We start from the raw sequence: 16895 nt of genomic DNA on the forward strand, positions 1-16895 counted from the left end.
TACGAAATGGACGAATCGCACGAAAAAACGATAAAAACGATTATCCATGTGCTCAAATCTCTAAAAAAAAACACTTTTCAAAGTCAAAAAATAATTCACTGAACGCAGGGCATGATGAAAAAAACTTCTTTCGCTAAACAAAAGTCTGTTAATTGTGACTGCTTTTCTACTTTAGCTTTTATGTCAAAATGCCGCATAACAAAACAAAATCCTTCAAAACAAAAGACCAATAGAAGAAATCCCGAAACGACTCCAAAGTCAGATCCAGAAAAAATTAACCTGAAAAATCGGGAAAATTCTATTTATTTTCCATGTGGGACAAGTACGAATATATAGAAAAACCCTTTGCTTCCTACAATGAAAGCGAGTTATTCAACCACAAAACATCAGCCAAGTCTTAATGAGCTCAAACATCTCTTTCAAAAGGAGAAAATATGAGAGCAAAATTGTAAAATTTCCCAATTTTGTTTGTCAAATTTCATAGAAATGGACAACTTGTAGCAAACAAAACTTGCATCCATTATAGTAAATAGACCCTACAGGCATGGGGAGTTATTTCAATTACCAATAAATTCAAAACCATATAATGGGCCAAAAATCGCAAAAAGAAAAAAAAATCAGCAATATAGTCGACAAAATCTTCAAATTAGTCACCAAAAGACAAACGAAACAATATAATTCAAGGGAACAAATTTGTTTAAAATCAAAACTATAACCCCACAAAGATTGGTAGAAGTAATTATCAGTCAAAATGTTGAAAAGGCATTTCACGCAAATTCTCACCGCACTGTCAAATGAAATCAATTGCAACTGAAATAAAAATCTAAGAGAGCTAAAATCATTATTTTATAACAACTGATAAAAGGAGAGCTGATGCTAGAATTCGGAGAATAAGGACAGAAAGAAAGACAAAGAAACAAAAAAACAGTTCTTGATTTTTGAAAGCTTAAAGTCAAATTAAAAAAAAATAAAGTAGAAAAACAAATACACTTTACTATTTAGCATAAAACTATATATAGCTATCCTCCTATATAGATTAAAACGTAGAAACATAGTTCAAGGATTGGAAACAATTCAGAAAAATTTCAAAAAATGTCAAAATTTTCAAAATTGCATTTAAAAATTTTTTTGCAGAATCTCAAATACTGAACGCAACAAAATCATTCAATTACTCGGAAAAGAAAATTAGAATCCCTGACAGTGCACAAAAAGACTTATTCTAAAAATTTAATAAACAAAAATCAGGAAAATTAGACATAAAAATGTCAAAATCCGGCACGCATGTGTACAATTCTATAAAAACACCTCACTTTTTCAAAGAGGCATTCAATTCATGAAAAATCTAAGGTAAACTGCCATATGCACTGATTTTAAAAACGTTTGAAAAAAATCCGCTTTAACGTCCAAAAATGAAACATAACCGACTAACGTCGGGCAAATTGCTCTCAAACGACCGGCGAGTTGGCTTCGTCAGCAGCTAGCCACGGTTTAGTGACCACGGTTTTGAGAGATATCAACAGTGATTTCCTAAAAAGAGCCTCTTAACTCATTTATGATAAAAACTTTTCTACTATGACTCATTGTTAATAAGAATCAGAGATGATTACATTACGCCACATAACAGCAGCTAAAGTGCGGCATCAACAAAGAGAGAAAGAGAGAGACAGAGAGGGAGAGAGTTAGAGAAAAACGTTTACGAGAAAAAGAATGAAAGGAAACCTAACACACAGAGAGAGAGAGAGAGAGAGAGAGAGACAGGAATATTTTCATGATGTGATTGGACTCTGCAACCTCTAGATAAGCCTTGTTAGGAAAAAAATCATATAGAAATTGAAAAAGACAAAATTGAAGAGAGAAGTTTCAAACTTCGCAGTAAAGTTCAAAACTATTTTTCGTCGCGAAAGTTCTGTCAAGTAACCCATCTCCGAGATTTAAAAAATTTTGTGGGCCAATAATAGTTTAACTCAAAAAAGGACAAAAAAACTAAAAAATTGCAAAATTTAACAGAATCTTCAAAAAATTCACGATATTTATATCTTAAGAAGCATTTCATTGTCTCAAGAGACTATCCGCTATCCCTATTCCAAGCCTGAAAAAGTTTCACACGCTCACAAAGATCCATACACATGGAACAGAGATTTTCCAAAAATATGAAAAATTTATCCAAAAATTACTAAAACTGGAGTCAAAAAACGTTGATCAACATCCTATCAACTCTAGAAACGATGCATCGGCTTATTATGAAACCTTGGAGGAGGTCCCTGGGCCTATGCTGACGTAAAAAAAATTCAAAAACATTGAAAAAATTGTAATTATTAAAAGAAATGCTTAAGTTCTTTATATTAAACTGTTGAAAAACATTTCATCACATCTAAAAACTATGCTGTAACATAATATCAAACCCTAAAGGAAATGCCGTGGCTCTTGAGGCTAAAGAAACCTGAACAATGACAAATAATTTCACAAAAACTTAAAAAAAATTGCAAGCTTTATTAAAAAGTGCTAAAACTTGTGATAATTAAAAGTTGAAAAATAATCCATGACCGACAAAAATTTCCCAGTAAACTAACATCAAACCCTAACGGTGGTTTTCTGACCGTTGAGGCTCAAAAAACCTGAATAATGACTATAAATGTCAAAAAAATGAAATGGCAAAAATTGTCAAAAAAGCTAAAATCGTGATGATAAAAGTTTGCAAGCCATCCCATTACGTTTGGAAATTCTACAGTAACATTTTTTCGAACCATAGAGGAAGTTGCTTTGCTCTTAAGGCTGAAAACAGATAAAAACGACAAACATTTTCAAAAAAACTTGAAAAAAGAAAGATCTATGAAAAAAATTACACAAATTTGCGCTATTAAAATGTTGAAAATTAATCCATGACCAACAAAAACTTTTCAGTAACTTAATATCAAACCCAAACGGAGGTTTTATGACCGTTGAGGCTCAAAAAACCTGAATAATGACTATAAATGTCAATAACTGGAAAAATTGCAAAAATTGTCAAAAACAAGCAAAAATTCTCAATGTTAAAAACTTGCAAGATATTCCAGAAACGATGCAGCTGCTAATTATGAAACCTTGGAGGTCCCAGGGCCTCTGGTGCCGGAAAAAATTCAAAAACATTGAAAAACTAATTATTAAAAAAAATGCTAAAGTTCTTTATATTAAACTGTTGAAAAACATTCCATCACATCTAAAAACTATGCTGTAACATATTGTCAAACGTTAAAGGAAATGCCGTGGCTCTTGAGGCTAAAGAAACCTAAACAATGACAAATAATTTCACAAAAACTTAAAAAATTGCAAGCTTTATTAAAAAAATGCTAAAACTCTTGTGATATTAAAAAGTTGAAAATTAATCCATGACCGACAAAAATTTTCCAGTAACTTAATATCAAACCCAAACGGAGGTTTTCTGACCGTTGAGGCTCAAAAAACCTGAATAAAGACTATAAATGTCGAAAAAATTAAATGGCAAAAATTGTCAAAAAAAAACTAAAATCGTGATAAAATTTTGCAAGCCATCCCATGTCGTCTAGAAATTTTACAGTAACTTCTTTTTCAAACCATAGAGGAGGTTCCTTTGCTCTGGAGGCTGAAAACAGCTAAAAATGACAAACATTTTCAAAAAACTTGAAAAAAAAAATATTTATAAAAAAAAATTACACAAATTTGCGCTATTAAAAAGTTGAAAATTAATCCACGACCAATAAAAAGTTTTCAGCAAGTTAATATCAAACCCAAACGGAGGTTTTATGACCGTTAAGGCTCAAAAAACCTGAATAATGACTATAAATATAAATAAATGGAAAAAAATTGCAAAAAATGTTAAAAACTTGCAAGATATTCCATTTAGTCTAAAAAATACAGAAACCTATTTTTAAACTCTAAAGGAGGTTTCTTAGCTCTTGAGGTTAAAAAGACCTAAAAAAAAGAATTTTCAAAAAGCAAAAGTTTTCTCAAAAAATTGCTAAGATTTCTAAGATTAAAAAGTTTAAAAACTATTCCATCGCCAATAAAAATTTGTCAGTAATTTATTATTAAACCTCAGGATGTTTTCTGGCCCCTAGGTCTGGAAAAACCTGAACAAGGAAAAATAAGTGACAAACAATTTGAAAAAATTGCTTAAACTCTCAAAATAATTCCTGATGTTAAAATGCTGAAACCATTCAATTACCACTAGAAACTATCCAGTAACCTCTTACTAAAACCTAGAGGGGGTTCCTTGACACCTAGGTCTGATAAAAATCAAAAAAGTTTAAAACCTTCCAAAAAGCTTGAAAAAATTGCAAAATAGTATACATTTTAAGCGAGCGGTTGTTCGTCAGTAGCTAGCCACGGGGGGCACCGGGGGCTGATAGGGATGGGGTGCGCACCGAGGGCTGATGGGTGGGCTGGGGGTAGCATTGCGTTGGGGGTGGGTGCAATTGTGGGGGTGGTCAACATAGTGGGGGTGTCTTCAAACTCTAAGAACCGCCCTACAGACCATAAGTATAAGTATAAGTTACCAAAACAGCTTGAGCTAAAACAGAGCTGAAAGGCTCTAGGAGCACTTAATGCCCGCTCGGCGCTACCTGTTTATCCCGCTTTTGAGAACGAAAAGTCAAAAGCGTCAGACGAAAAATCGGTCAAGCGAAAAATCGCATAAAAAAGACTGACAGGACTAATATAATTGCTACAAACTTTGTTTGAGAGCAATTAAAAACTTTAAAAAAGCTAAAAATGAACTAAAAAATTGGAAATTACGATGCGTTTACAATATAAAACGCTTCATTAGACTCTCAGGGGTTCATATATTAAAACAGCCTCAATAAAAAATTATTCTAACAACTGGGCCAATTGGACAAAAAATGGAGAAAAAAGTTATCGATGTTCTGCCAAAAAACACTTCAAATTACGAAATTAAAATGAAAAAAGGCAAAAAATAACTTAAAAAAATCAAGAAATATGAGCCAATTTTGAACTTGAAACGCATTTTCAGGCTCTGCAAAACACTGGTATCAAAGGCCTATGATTACATTTCAAAATAGCATCCAATAAAAATTATTTCTACAAAAAAAACCAAATTACAAACAAAAAACTGGGCCAATTATAAAAAAACGGTTATCCATATGTGCCATTCTGTCAAAAACTACTTTTCAAAGTAAAAAAAAATCACTAAACGCAGCGCATGATCAAAACGCTATCGCTCAGAAAAATTAGTTCATACGGCAATTTTACTCACTTTCGCTTTTCGGTCAAGACAGCGAATACTACTTCCGGTAATGAACGCATGCTACCTGAATGAATGCTACTTCCGGTAAAAAAAAACATAGGAAAATCAATACTCCTCTTCGAGTCGTAAAAACCAAGAACACCGCAATATAGCTAAGCTCATGTTACCGCTTTGCAGCTATAATCAAACAATTTTAGCGCTCGTTTTCGCCAATATCTGACTGTTTTTACAACTTGAACCCATTAACGGAAGAATTGCTCTTGAACGACAGGCGAGGCACTCTAATTCAGGGGCTGTATCCTAGATCAATTTTTCTTTATGGGTGCAAGAACAGTTGACCACGCCGTGATTCGAACCACGGACCTCCGGATCCCTTATCAGAAGCACTGACCACTCGGCTATCAGTCCCTGCTTTTTTCTATGCTGCAATCGTTTTTATCCTAGCAACAGGCTTTACCTCGGAGAAAACAATAGATCCATCAAAAATGAAGAACGAATTAATCTTATCACATTAAGAAGTAATCAAAAAGTTATTCACGTTAATGATCAAACAACTCGCTCCAAAAAGTGTAAAACATGACTTCACACAGCACGCAAAATTGTTGAAAAATTTAATGACTGAACAAAAACCTAATATGAACGAAGCGTGGAGGCCTGGCATGAAAAGTTTGCAACCATTCACAAACATGCCACTGACGAAACTGGACCTATAAATGACTAGAAATGGACTTTGAAAACAAAAACAGAAACTCGGTAAAACAGTAAAAACAAGTCAATTTTCAGCACGTGAAAAAATAACTATACTGACAGTTTAAACTTTACAAATCAAAACATAGCTGGCGGACTGCCAGAAAATAGCCGCAATAGATTCGTATATCGGCAGTCTAAAAAAACAGTAAAAAAGACAGACCAAAAAAATTCGTCTTTTCATTGAAGGCTGATCTGTTATATTTTGATTCAAAATCTGTATAAGTTATTGCTACCTCTATTAGCTGATCTCAAATAACCTTTATTTAGAGTGACACACACCCATTTGACCTTATCTCTTTGAATTAAAGTAAATAGAAGTCACTCTCAATGTGAGGAAGTCATTTTTGAGAGTGAGGTAAGTCAAGTGTGACCAAAAATTTAATCACGCGAATGAACCAAAAAAACTTGTTCCACTAAGAGCGAAAAATGACGCCACACATGCAATTCAGTTGAAATCGCATGAACGAACGAACAAAAAGTGACTGACGTCATATGGTCGTAACAAAAATTATGACGGCGAAACAAAAAAAACATAGCCGGAAGAACTCCGGAAACGACTCGAAGGAGAAAACTGACCATACATATGACTAAACAACTAGAACAACTATTGAGAACCCTGATCATCCACAAATGCTATAAAAAATTAAGCAAGAATGGAAACGGCATTCAAAAACAAAGTTTTTTTTAATAGTTCAAGGAAACATAAAACCAAATAAAGTTCCTTTGCAATTAGTGCAATGAAAAGCTCACAAAACAATGAGCAAGTAATAAGCTAAGAAACTTGTCTAAGATTACAGAGGTGGCGGATCCACCCGGAGAGCTGGCAACCAAGTATCGCACCTAATAATATAAACACTGTTAAACTATATTACATATATTTATATTCCTGATGGAATGAACTTATATTCCTTTGTTGCTATGTAAATGTTGAGTATCACCAATAGGTGATAACCATATTGTAAACTTGAGTGACAGCTTTGTTAAACATTGTTACCACAAGTGCCAACTGGTACTTCGTCTAAATCACGTAGAGCGTGAAAGCTAAACTGCAGTTCTGCCTAAAGCTAAACGAGAAAGAGTTGATAATTCAAGCTTCGTACTTGCTCTTTTGTTATCGAAAGTTATTCTATACGACATGGCGCAGTCAGTAATGGCAAGATCTCCCCTTGGAGTTAACTTCTTCTGGGACAAAGGTCACCAACCAGAACTAGACTGGGACAAATGGATATCAACTGTGAAACTAGCGATCATGGTAAAGGACAACATTCAAGTAGAAACACTACTACAACCCAAACCAGAAATTGAGGAGTTAGATTATCCAGCACAACCACACTATGAACCAGCACAAGCAGATGAAATCACGGCCGAAAGAAGGCAACGTGAACAACGTAATCAAAAAAGAAGAACCGACTGGCAAAACGATTGCAAAGCAATCGAAGATAAAGGACCAATGGTAGATAATATCCCATGGTATGACGCAGACAATAAAGCAAAAAGCTTAATTTATCTATCTCTAGGAGCACAAGCCACAAACATATTCCATCAAAGATTTCCACACACGGACCTACAAAAATGCACCACAGACGCACTAGTTGAACAATTAAAGGAATCATTCACACAAACAAGAAACGAAACATTTGACAGATTTCAGTTTTTCAGATGTCAACAAAAAGAAGGAGAATCACTCGAAGTATTCCACTCGCGAATAAAAAAGCATGCAGCACTATGCAACTGGGAACATCTCGAAGAAAGCATGGTGAAAAGTATATTCATCCAAGGAATGCGAAATCAACAAATCCAAATGGACTTACTATCAGAAGACAGAACACCCAGTGAAACATTAAACTATGCATTAGCAAGAGAACGAGGACAAGCTAACCAACAGAAAATGCACAACTCACAATCACCACACTCATCCACCTACAACGACAACCCATGGTTCGAAAAAATACAGTACATTAAGAGACAAAACAGAGTACCGATCCTACCAACCCCACAAACAGGACAAATACAAAATTGCAGGAGATGCGGAAACAAATTCCTCCCTGGCCATTTAAACACATGTCCCGCGAAGAACGAAGCCTGCAGAATATGCAAAAAGATCGGACATTTCGCAAAACTTTTCAGATCAGAGATGCCACCACGTAACACATTCAGACAACAACAAAGAACACAATCAATGAGTACAGGACTACAACCCCAAAACAAATACAACCAACTGGCACAAAGACATTCACAACAAAAAATAAGGAACATCAACGAAGAAACAGAAACGGAAGAACGAACAGAAACAGAAGAAACAATCGACCCAGAATCGACGTGTTATATAAGAGAGATGATGGAGGACTGGCAAAACGTCATTTTCATCAAAACGATCAACTTCACAAATGAGAAAGTATCAGACGTAAACAAAACAAACAGAGGAGAATTCTGGATAAAGACAAAAACAAACAACCAGAAAATATTCTGGTTGGCAGATACAGGAAGCCCACGTAGCTTCATGAACATAGACACAGCACAGAGATTACTGGCAAATGGAAAGACAACCATCAAACAGCCGAACAAATCGATTGGAGAATTCCGATGCTTCAATAACAACAAAATCGATATAATCGGCACCATCCAAGTGGATATCACATCAGGGTCATCCACCGCCAAAAACTGTACAATACTACTGGTCAACAACAACACCATCAACATCATGGGGAGAGACATCATGGACCAACTCGGCCTACGCCTAACCATGACAACAACAAATAAAGGTGAGAATAATTTATTCAACATATCAAACACACATCAACGAATAACCAAATGGATATTTAATAAATACCCCCACTTATGTACACGTTTGGGAAGATCAAAAAACCACGTGGCAAAATCAACATTTAAAAAAGAATTCCACCCGACACAACACAAAGGACGAAGAATCCCGTTACACCTAACAGAAAAAGTCGAGAGAGAACTCAAAAATATAATCGACGAAAAACAGATCCAAAAACTAACAAAATGCTCGGATGAACACTTCATAAGTCCAGTAGTCATCACAGTAAAATCAGATCAATCAATCAAAATTGCACTAGACTCAAAGATATTAAACGACGCAATACACAAAAATAAATACCAAATGCAAAGCATAGACCACCTAATGGAAAAAATAAGTATGAGGATATCAGAATTAAAAACACAAGAAGGAAAATTATATTTCAGCAAAATTGATCTAAAATACGCATACAGCCAGTTACCTCTCCACCCGGAGACAAAAAGCACTGTAACTTTAACATATTAGGAGGCAACGCTACAGGCACATACAAGTTTTTAAATGGATTCTATGGCTTAACAGACCTACCAGCAACCTTCCAAAAAATGATGGACACAACGCTAGACGGACTAGACTCAATAAACGTATTTTTAGATGATAATAGTTATTACAAAAGGCACAATAGAAAAACACGAAAAAGAAATTGATAAAACACTAAATAGACTAAATGAAGAAAACCTAGCAATTAGCTTACACAAATGCGAATTCGGCCTAAACGAAATCACTTGGCTAGATTACAAAATAAACGCCGAAGGAATAAAGCCAACCAAACGAAAAACGGACGCAATCATCCAACTGGATAACCCTAAAACACAACTACGATCATTCATGGGTAGCATTCACCACCTAATCAAATTCATACCAAAACTGGCAACACTATCAGCACCAATAAGACCACTACTATCATCATCAACATCAAAAAAAAAACTGGAATGGAACGAAAAACACTCAGCCGCATTCAACATAAAAAATGCAATCAAAAACATAATAGAACAAAAACACTTCAACATAAACGAAACGCGAGTTAAGTGCGACGCTAGCAAAGAAGGATTAGGGGCATGCCTAGAACAAAAAGAAAACAATAATTGGCATCCCATCGCATACGCCAGTAGGTTCCTAAACAAAAATGAACAACGATACAGTATAAACGAACTCGAACTATTAGCAGTCGTTTGGTCTCTGGAACATTTTAAATACTACTTGTATTGATCACACTTTACCCTCCAAACAGACCACCAAGCATTATTATCCGCACTAAAAAATAATAGAGGAAACAAAACGTATCAAAGCCGACTAACAAGATGGGTCGACAGATTATTACCATTCCACTTCAAAGTCGAACATATCGCAGGAAAGGACACGGGATTCGCGGACTATTTAAGCCGCCATCCTAACTCACCACCAACTGTTGAGAACATTAATGAAAACCATGTCATAAATAAAATAACATCGCTAAAATACGCTCTTTTAACGCAACAAAGAAAATTAGCCAATCAGAATGCTCGAAAAACTAGAGCACAAAATGACGTCAAAAACCATTCCAATCGGAACGAACAAAAGCAACACGCTTTTTGCCAAATTATCGCTAACAATCAGTCGCTACTTATTAAGCCTTCTTTATTAACAAACTTTCAAAATAACAACTCAAAACAACACAACCACTATCGTCCAAAACAAATTACACAAAACTCATCCACATCGAAAGTATACATTACAACAAGAAGAAGACCAGATCTGGACACAAACACCATACCCATAACAAAACGACACAGAGCACAAAACAAAAAGAAGATGGACACACCACACAATCCCACAGAAACAAACACAAACACGATAGCAACACAGACAGAGGAAACAAACAACACAGGACTAGGACGCACCCCACTCAATACAATACAACATTTAAACCCATTCGCAAACACAAACAACGAACAGTTACCAGATTACCTCACCAATTTACATAAAGTCCTAGGAGAGGAATTCATTGCAGAGGCCACCAGAGCAGACCCCCAGAGCCGAAGCCTACTACAGATAAAACAGGACAAAGACTGGACAACACTAAAACATTTTAGCCGGTACTGGCATTCATTGAAACGCGACCTAGGAGTGACACCAACGGGATGCATCCTCTACGACGGTAAACTGTTCATACCAACACAGCTACGAAAACCAATTATGAACGCCATACATAGAAAACATCCAGGACAAACCGGGATGATGCATCTTGCAAACCTCATTTGGTTCCCGCGAATACACCGGGAAATCGTCACCCTCACGCAAAATTGCCAACCGTGCACTAAGATAGGTAAGAATCTAAAACCACTCATACCCAAAAACAAAATATCAGAACTACCACCATTAGTAGAACCTAATGAAGAAGTCCAATTGGACTTTGCCGGTCCAATAATTGATGAACAATACAAAGAATCATATATACTAGCATCAGTAGATAGATACTCAAGATACCCCCACGCAAAAGTATACCATAATTGCGACGCAGAAACCGCCATCAGTTATCTCAATCAGTACATAAAATTCCACGGGATCCCCAGAAACATAAGGTGCGACCAAGCACAAGCATTTAAGTCTCGACAATTTGAAATATTCTGTAAAAACAACATAAAATTAATACTAGCTCCAGTGGGAGATCACAGAGCCACGGGAATGATAGAGCGCCTAATACAAACAATTAAAAGACGCCTATCAGCAATAAATAGCGACACCAACTGGTCACAAGTAACACTCGCAGACAAAGTAGCAGAAATAATACAAGAAATCAAACTAATCCCAAACACAACAACAAAAATAGCACCATACACAGCACACTTCGGAAGAAAAGTTAATACACAACTTTCAAACATAACAACAAAACCATCGCAAAACAATATGTCATACAAAAACATTTCTATTTAGACAAGAGGAGAGGCCTCAAACAACCCATGCTGAACGCAGAATCCATCTGGAACATCGAGACCGACTCGGAACCCGAGCTCGATATCAGATTTAATGAAGACACCCCCGGACGAAGATTCTGGTTCAGACAACTCCACACTCCAGAATGTCAAGAAAAAAGCAGCCAAACGTAAGCACATATCACCTATTAAGATTATACCAGATAAACTAACACTAACTTTCGGGGATAAAACCACCACCATCACTAAAACAAAAAGCAAGTAGCACGAAAAACACTAGCACGTAGATCACAAGAACCTCGAGGCACACTTAAACCACTATGGAACATAATACCAGATGGTACAATTACAAACTATTCCCCAACAACAATAACACTAGACACACACAACCGCAAAAACGTTGTAGTAAGAAAAAACGATTTAGCTATAGTTAACGAAACAAATCCAAGAGTAATGCACTTCGTAGCATGTAAAACTGTACGAGAATACAAAAGAAACCAAGAAAAAATAAAAGAATTTTTGTTAACAGAAAAGAAGAACCAAAAGAACCAATTCAGCAAGAAACTAACCGACCACACTCCCGAATCACAATTCCATATGGACCAACCAGGACCAAGCAGGGCACAAGAGAGCAAACTACAGAAGGACCAACCCGGCCCGAGCGGTTCACAAAGGACCCAACCAGCTAAAGCCCCCAAGCAGCCCAGACGAACAGGAACGGCTCCAACGAACCGTGCACACATACCCAACAAAGAATTTGAAATACGCTCAAAAGAGGCAGCTCTCGCACAAACGAAATTGGAAAAAGCGAAACAACGCCAAAAGGAGAAAGCAAGATCACCACTTATCCAACTGGACATGAAAAAACTGCAGCGAGACAAATCAGTGCAAATCATCAATCTCGCATCAGACTCATCACAAGAAAGCCCGCTACAAATCCTTACATCCAACAACCCTAACGCATTCATGTATGCACAACCGGAAAACAAGGACGATAGCCCATCAAAAGGAGAAGCGAAAATAGACAAGATAATAAAAAAAATCACAAACTCACCGAAAAAGGCGACAACAGAACCTGAAGAAGAACAAATCATAACGATTATCCCAGCTTCAACATCCACACCAATTGGAAATAACACAAAAGCACGACAACCCATCGACAACAAACAACCACCACAACAATTTGGTAACAGCGAAGACACGCAACAACAAAACATCGACAAACGAACAACGCAACCAACCGGTTCAAGCATGAGCACACAACAAAACAACATAGACCCTACATCAACACTACAAAGAGACAAAATAAACCCACCAGATCAATCAAACAAAGAATCAGTAGACCCACCAGAGGAACGCCAAGACACGAACACTGAAAGAGAAAACATCCATACGGAGGAACAAGAAGACGAGTATTCAGGAACAAGTTCCATATCGTCGCTCAACACGGCGGACATAGAAGCCCTAAACAAGATTTTTGATTAAAATCAAAAATCAAATCATCGAGGGAAGTGTGGTGGCGGATCCACCCGGAGAGCTGACAACCAAGTATCGCACCTAATAATATAAACACTGTTAAACTATATTACATATATTTATATTCCTGATGGAATGAACTTATATTCCTTTGTTGCTATGTAAATGTTGAGTATCACCAATAGGTGATAACCATATTGTAAACTTGAGTGACAGCTTTGTTAAACATTGTTACCACAAGTGCCAACTGGTACTTCGTCCAAATCACGTAGAGCGTGAAAGCTAAACTGCAGTTCTGCCTAAAGCTAAACGAGAAAGAGTTGATAATTCAAGCTTCGTACTTGCTCTTTTGTTATCGAAAGTTATTCTATACGACAATTACAAAAAAGAAAAACTGCAAAAATGTAAGAAAAATGGTTTAAAATTTTTCAATTTTTCTGTCAATTTCCCTAAGAAAAAAATGACTTATACCAAGAAAACCTTAGTCAATTGGCATCTGAATATTCCTTAAGTAACAAGCTTCTATTCAAATCCCACTTAAAGCATTTAAACACCTAAAGCATTTAAACAAAAAAACAGGCAAAAATTCATTAAATTTCGTCTAAAAATCCGCAAAACTGATCAAAAACCTCCAAATTAGCATCAAACTCAAATTAACTACTTTTTTCGCTCCGCTCTTCACTTTTGTTCAACACCAAAATTACTCCAATTTTTTTCACGCGTTTCATCTCCCGCTTCAAAAATCACTCCATTAAAATTGATTTAAAAAGGACTTCTCCAATACTCCTCTTCGAGTCATAAAAAACCAAGAGAAGGCCAATAATAGCCCCAGCTATCGCTGTGCGGCTATTAATAAAAAATTCACGTTGAAAAAATCGCTTTGCTTGTAAAGGCGAACAGCTCGTAAATTGCCGGCGAGCTGTTAGCTGCGGTAGCAGCCAGCTGGGGCTTAGTGATGAGAGCGATGGGCGTTGATTTGGAAGCGCTGAGCAAGGGGCTCCAAAACCCCAACTGGGTGATACTGAGAGGCGCTCAAGCTCTCAAGGTTCAGAACAGCTTTTCACAGCATAATGTCTTCTCAACATTTTTCCCGTTTTGACCACGAAAACCACCAGACAAAAAATCAATCAAGCTAAAGATCGCTTTAAAAAGACAGTAGGACTTATATAATGGCAACAAACTTCGTTTGAGAGCAATTAATAATAGCTCCAGTATCGCAGCTATTAAACATAACCGACTAAACGTCGTAAGAATTGCTCTTGAACGAATAGTGGGAGCTCTAATCAATTGCAGCCTGCTTCAGTCGGGGGGGGGGTAGGGAGGGAGAGGAAGCCTAAAAAACCACATAAGAGTTTAACATATACCACTAGTAAGATTTAAAGTAAAAAATGACACCAGTTTCGGCGCACTTTTCATTTGACTTTTAGTATTAAATTGCCGCCAATTGAGTTCAGCTGCTTGAAATTGTCATTGAGAGAGAAATTTAGATCACGCGAAAAGCAAAAAGTCAAGGGCGTAAAAGTCACTCGAAAAGTCAAAATTGTCAAGTCAAAGCATAAAAACATAGCCGGTAGAATACCGGAAATGACTCGAATCGTCGGTTAAAATAATCTTTACCCTAACTTAGACAAAATCAGAATGTCGAAAAAAACACCAACATAAAAAGCGTTAAAATTTTTTCAGTTCAGGGATGCGGGTAGGTGCTGGTGGGGGGGGGGGGTGTTGGTAGGTGGGGGCAGATAGGTGTTGGTGGGCGTGTAGGTAGGTGGGGTGGGGGGTAGGTAAGTTGCGGGGGGGAGGTAGGTAGGGGGCTAGGTATACGTTGGGGTTGGGGGTAGTTACGTTGGGGGGGGGGGGGGGTTAGGTACGTGGGGGGGTAGGTGGGGGTAGTTAGATGATGGGAGGGGTAGTTTGGGGGTAGGGTTAGGTGGGTGGGGGGCGTAAGTTGTAGTAGTGCTGGGGTATTTGGGGGGGGGGTGTAGTTGGGGTTAGCTAGCCGAAGGGAGGGATTAGGGGTAGGTGGGGGGTAAGTTGGTGGGGGTGCGGGGGCCGGGTTTGGTAGGTAGGTGTAGGGGGGGGGGGTAGAAATGTGGTAGGGGGTTTGTGCGGTGTAGTTTAGATTAGGGGTGACTTATATAGGAACAAAAACCTCAAAAAGGCCGCTTCACCTTTAGGTACGTTGCGGTTGGAAGGTGTAGGTACGTTGGGAGGCGGGCGTAGGTAAGTTGGGGGGGGGGGGGGGTGGGTACGAGGGGGTGGGGTATTTTTTTTTTGGGTGGGGGTAGGTAGTTAAATGGGATCAAATTTTCTCAAATTGACCTCTTCACCTTGAATTACAGGCTGTTACCAATTGTTTTACATTACAAACTAAGCTATTGTTAAAATCCAATGTTCGAAAACAGAAGTCAACAATCAAAAACGGAGGTAAAAGCTCGAATAGAAAGAAGTCAAAATCCAAGTCATAAACAATCTTGCTTTCTGCTAAAAACAACATAGCCGGTAGAATACCGGAAACGACTCGAATCGTCGTGCAAAATAATTTCTACCCTAACTTGGACAAAATCAGAATTTCTGAAAAAAACACTAGAAATAACAAACATAACCGACTAAACGTCGGAAGAATTGCTCTTGAACGACTAGTGGGAGCTCTAATAAATTGCAGCCTGCTTCAGTCGGGGGGGGGGGGCGCTAAAGGGGACTAAGAAGGTCTATAATGGGCTTCAAATAACCACATTAGAGGTTAAAAGTAAAAAATGACACCAGTTTCGGCGCACTTTTCATTTGACTTTTAGTATTAAATTGCCGCCAATTGAGTACAGCTGCTTGAAATTGTGATTGAGAGGGAATTTTAGATCACGGAAATGCAAAAAGTCCAGGGCGTAAAACTCGAAAAGTCAAAATTGTCAAGCGAAAATTTTGCATTAAAAAGACACACACTTTCAATAATTGCTATGAACTACGTTCAAGAGCAATTAAAAATAGTAGACCAATACAACATAAAAAGCGTTAAATTTTTCTCAGTTCAGGGATGCGGGTAGGTGCTGGTGGGGGGGGGGGTGTAGTAGGTGGGGTGGGGGTAGGTACGTTGCGGGGGGGGGGCTGGTAGGTGCGTGGGGGGGGGTAGGTAGTTAAATAGGATCAAATTTTCTCAAATTACCTCTTCACCTTGAATTACAGACTGATACCAATTGCTATGCATTACAAACTAAGCTATTGTTAAAGTCCAATGTTCGAAAACAGAAGCCAAAAATCAAAAACGGAGGTAAAAGCTCGAACAGAAAGAAGTCAAAATTCAAATCATGAACAAACTTGCTTTCTGCTAAAAAAAACCTGTAGAATCTAAATACTCCTCTTCGAGTCGTAAAAACCTGTAGAATCTCAATACTCCTCTTCGAGTCGTAATAAAAAGACACACACGTTTACAATAATTGCTATGAACTTCGTTCAAGAGCAATTAATAAACTTTTACGGGTTTCGAGTCAGAAAAACAAACACTGCAATCACATCTCATTGAAAGCTATTTTCGTCTTCAAGCAAACCAACATAGCACATGGATGATTTGATATATAAAGCAAGCATATAGAACAGTCGCTTTCAAATAACCACATTAGAGGTTAAAAGTAAAAAATGACACCAGTTTCGGCGCACTTTTCATTTGACTTTTAGTATTAAATTGCCGCCAATTGAGTTCAGCTGCTTGAAATTGTCATTGAGAGAGAAA

General features: G+C 37.4%; 1 protein-coding gene across 1 annotated transcript in view; it reads right to left on the reverse strand.

Moving 5' to 3' along the window:
• The window catches only part of LOC142344493 (protein strawberry notch homolog 1-like), a 99892-nt gene that overhangs the window by 47613 nt on the left and 35384 nt on the right, over positions 1 to 16895 (reverse strand). The window lies entirely within an intron of this gene.

Source organism: Convolutriloba macropyga, chromosome 8 (genome assembly GCF_964194025.1).
Source record: "Convolutriloba macropyga chromosome 8, txConMacr16.3, whole genome shotgun sequence".
Lineage (NCBI taxonomy): Eukaryota > Metazoa > Xenacoelomorpha > Acoela > Convolutidae > Convolutriloba > Convolutriloba macropyga.